The sequence below is a fragment of the Glycine soja genome, chromosome 10, assembly GCF_004193775.1.
Source record: "Glycine soja cultivar W05 chromosome 10, ASM419377v2, whole genome shotgun sequence".
Classification (NCBI taxonomy): Eukaryota; Viridiplantae; Streptophyta; class Magnoliopsida; order Fabales; family Fabaceae; genus Glycine; species Glycine soja.
Window position 1 is genome coordinate 36193414 of NC_041011.1, and position 4702 is coordinate 36198115.

The 4702-nt window shown below is 41.6% G+C and overlaps 1 non-coding gene across 1 annotated transcript; it reads left to right on the plus strand.

Annotated features, from left to right (window-relative positions):
* Nucleotides 1–4374: 4374 nt before the first annotated feature.
* LOC114372717 lies at nt 4375–4481 on the plus strand. The gene has a single exon (XR_003658286.1). It is a non-coding gene; the product is annotated as a small nucleolar RNA R71 (small nucleolar RNA).
* Nucleotides 4482–4702: the final 221 nt, after the last annotated feature.

Here is a 4702-nt window from a genome sequence, read left to right on the forward strand (position 1 = left end):
GTGGAAATTCTGTGCATGACCCCATACTTTTTGAGCAAGGAATACATGGATCTGTTACAAAAATGGGTGCCTCGATCACTAACGATGGCTCTAGGGATTCCAAACCTGCAAAACAAATTAGATCTAACAAAATCCACAATGACCTTAGCATCGTTAGTTTTGGTGGGTTTGGCTTCCACCCATTTTGAAACATAATCAACAACAAGGAGAATATAAACAAAACCAAAAGAGACAGGGAAAGGCCCCATAAAACCTATACCCCGGACATCAAACACCTCACAGAATAACATGGGTTGTTGAGGCATTTGCTGTCTCCATGAAGGTGAGCCGCCTGCTCTCTGACAAGGCTCACAAGTGCTACAGATTCTCCACACATCCTTGATGATGGTGGGCCAATAGAAACCGTAGTGAAGCGCCTTACGAGCTGTCCTCTGTATGCCAAGATGGCCACCTGGTGTGGAAGAATGACAGAATTGCAGGATCGAGTCAATCTCATGGTCTAGAATGCATCTCCTAATAACCTGGTCACTGCACAACTTCCACAAATAGGGGTCAACCCAAATATAATTCTTAACATCGCTCTTAATTTTATCATTTTGAGCTTTAGATGCTAAGGGAGGAAAAACAGAAGCAACCAAATAATTCACAATATTAGCAAACCAAGGAGTGGGGAAGGAATCCGAAAAACTATATAGAATGTACAAATGGTCATCCGGAAAATCATCCCGAATGAGTGAGTCCTCAGACACGCTCAATCCTACTCAGTTGGTCAGCCACGAGGTTCTGCGCACGGCTCTGATCACGGATCTCCAAATCAAACTCTTGGAGCCAAAGCATCCACTTGATCAATCTAGGCTTTGATTCAGCCTTCTTCAATAGGTACTTTAGAGTTGCATGGCCAGTGTAAACAATAACACAAGTACAAAGCAAATATGAACGAAATTTTTCAAGAGCAAAAACTATCGTTAATAGCTTCTTCTCTGTGGTAGTGTAATTTGCTTGAGCAGCATCCAAAGTTCTGGAGGCGTAGTAGATCACCCAAGGCAGCTTATCAATCTTTTGAGCAAGGACAGCCCCCAATGCGTAATTGGATGCATCGCACATTAGCTCGAATGGGGCTGTCCAATCAGGTGTCTGAATGATAGGGGTGGTAGTCACCGCAAGCTTGAGGCAATCATAAGCCTCTTTGAACTGGGCATCAAAATCAAACTCCACCTCCTTTTGCAGTAGATTGGATAGTGGAAGGGCCACTTTGCTAAAATCCTTGATAAAGCGCCTATAAAACTCTGCATGACCATGAAAAGAACGAACCTCTCGCACGCAAGAGGGGTAAGGCAATTGTGAAATAACATCTATTTTTGCAGGGTCTACCTCTATGCCCCTACTGGAAATGATATGCCCTAAAACTATACCTTGTTCTACCATGAAGTGACATTTTTCAAAATTCAGCACAAGGTTAGTTTCAATGCATCTACTAAGAACTCTATCCAGACTATCCAAACATGTATCAAAAGAGGATCCATAAATAGTAAAATCATCCATAAAAACCTCTATGCAACTCTCTAAAAAGTCACTGAAAATGCTAAGCATACACCGCTCGAAGGTACCAGGGGCGTTGCATAGGCCAAAGGGCATCCTCCTATAGGCAAAAGTGCCAAAGGGACAGGTGAATGTGGTCTTTTCTTGATCCTTAGGAGCAATATGAATTTGTAGATAACCAAAAAAACCATCAAGAAAAAAGTAATGAGACTTACGTGCCAAGCGCTCAAGCATTTGATCAATGAAAGGTAGGGGAAAATGATCTTTTCTGGTTACGTGATTTAGCCTCCTATAATCAATGCAGACTCGCCAGCTGTTCTGCACTATTGTGGGGATAAGCTCATCCTTTTCATTCTTGATCACTGTGAGGCCTGTCTTCTTTGGAATCACTTGGACTGGACTCACCCACTGGCTGTCAAAAATGGGGTAGATGATTCCAGCTTGCAAGAGCTTGGTCACTTCCTTTTTCTCCACATCTAGAATGACGGGGTTGAGTCGCTGCTGTGGCTGCCTCACTGGCTTAGCTCCATCCTCTAAAAGTATCCTATGCATGCAGGTAGATGGGCTAATACTAGGAATGTCTGCTAAGGTTCATCCAATGGCTTTCTTGTGCTTCTCGAGAACCAGCAACAACTTCTCCTCTTGCTCAGCAGCAAGGGAAGCAGAGATGATCATTAGAAATTTTTCCTTGTTCTCCAAGTAAGCATATTTGAGGTTTGCTGGTAAGGGCTTCAACTCTGGTGTGGGTGGTGGCTGAAAAGTGGGAGGAACCAGGGTAGGAGAAGAAGAAAGTTCCTCAGCCTGTTCCTCATAAAGCAAGTCAGAAGTATATGTACTTCCTGCAACATGGTTAGTGCATTCTGACTCTAAAAAATCAACATCAAGAGGTACAACACCTAGAAAATCAGAACCAAACTCAAATTCAAATTCCCTCTCAGCATAAAAATTAGATACAGGATCAAATTCAAACTCAGATTTAGATTCAATGCATAAGGAATGACAAGTATGCAGATCAGATAAAAATGGATGTTTCCTACCATGAAGAACAAAATCAAAGTCAAACATATAATCATCAACAATCTGATCAATTATCTCAGCACGAAAAACAGAATGATCCTCAGATGGATGTTTCATGGCATCAAGAATGTTAAAATGAACAACAATATCACCAAATTCCATAGACAATGTGCCAGCATAAACATTTATCTTGGTTCGAGCTGTTTTCATAAATGGCTTACCTAAAATAATTGGAATTGAACCATGGGAAAATCCCTTTTCCATATTAAGAACATAAAAATCAATAGGAAAAATAAGTTCACCAACCCGAACCAGCACATCCTCTATGAAACCTGCGGGGTAAGCAACACTTTTATTTGCAAAATGAATCACCACATTTGTAGATTGCAAAGTCCCAAGAGATAAAGAATTGAAAATGGACAAAGGCATGACACTAACTGATGCTCGTAAATCTAGCATGGCATTCTCAAATTGACTGTTCCCAATAATGCAAGGTATACAGAAAGTACCTGGGTCCTTACATTTCTCAGGAATGTGAGGAACAGATTTACCTATCAATGCTGACACATTTCTGCCTATGCTAATCCTTTCATTTCCTTTGAGCTTCCTTTTGTGGGTGCACAACTCCTTTAGAAACTTGGCATATCTTGGAATTTGCTTGATGGCATCTAGCAGAGGTATGTTCACCTCTACTTTCCTGAAGGTCTCCAAGATCTCTTTTTCCACTTCTTCCATCTTTTTATTTGGAATTGCTCTAGGTGGGAATGGAAGAGGGATAGGAGGCTACTGTAAGTCAGAATTACTAGAAGAAGGTCCACCTGCATGAAAATTTTTGTTAGGAAGCTTTCTCTTTTGTGCAACTATCTCATCCTCTTTTTCAGGTGTAGAATGAAGCTTGACAGGTTCAGGTGCAGGTGTTGCTACTGGTGGAGGCACTTGAATTTGGTTGCCAGACCTCAAGGTGATGGCACTCACATTTTTTGGATTCTACACATTTTGTGAAGGAAATTTGTCAGAATTTTGGGACTGAGCTTGGTTCATCTGAGTAGCCAACTGCCCCATCTGATTTGTCAGACTCTGAATGGAGGCTCTTGTCTCTTGCTGAAATTGCATATTCTGGATGGTCATTTACCTCACAACTCTTCTAAGGAAGGTTGAGGAGGAGCCTCATATGCTTGTTGTCTTTGTTGTGAATGTTGTTGTTGCTGCTGCTATATTGGAGGAGGAACATATGGCTTGCTTGGACCAGCAACATTCTGGAAAGGAGGGACATGCTATTGTTGTTATGGAGGACTTGTCCATCTCAGATTTGGATGATTCCTCCAACCTAGATTGTATCTATTGCTCGAAAGGTCTTAATTACTCCTTTGTTGTTGGTTTTGCTGCTGAGGAGGTCTATTATAAATGTTTACAGCATAAGCTTCAGGTTGCTCATTGACTCCAGATTGTTGCAAAGAAGGACAAAGATCTGTATGTCGATCTGTAGAAGAACATAGACCACAGACTCTCGCAACAGGTGTAGATTTTTGATTCATGGCAAGCTGAGTTATCAGGTTGACCAAGGCATCAAGTTTTCCTTCAAGCTTTTTATTTTCAGTAGATGAAGATGAATCTGTGGCTAGCTCATGGACTCCTCTAAGAACAATAGCATCATTTCTTGCACTGAATTGTTGGGAGTTGGAAGCCATCTTCTCAATCAAATTCCTAGCCTCAGTAGGGGTCATATCACCAAGAGCTCCACCACTAGAAGCATCAATCATACTCCTCTCCATGTTGCTAAGTCCCTCATAGAAATATTGAAGAAGTAGTTGCTCAGAAATCTGGTGGTGAGGGCAGCTTGCACACAATTTCTCGAATCTTTCCCAGTACTCATACAAGTTTTCTCCACTAAGTTGCCTGATTCCTGAAATGTCTTTTCTGATGGTAGTGGTCCTAGATGCAGGGAAGAATTTCTCCAAGAACACCCTCTTAAGGTCATCCCAACTGAAAATAGACCTGGGAGCAAGCTAGTATAGCCAATCTTTTGCCACTCCCTCTAGAGAATGAGGAAAACCCTTTAGAAAGATATGATCTTCTTGAACATCAGGGGGCTTCATGGTGGAACAAACAATATGGAACTCCTTAAGATGCTTATGAGGATCTTCAC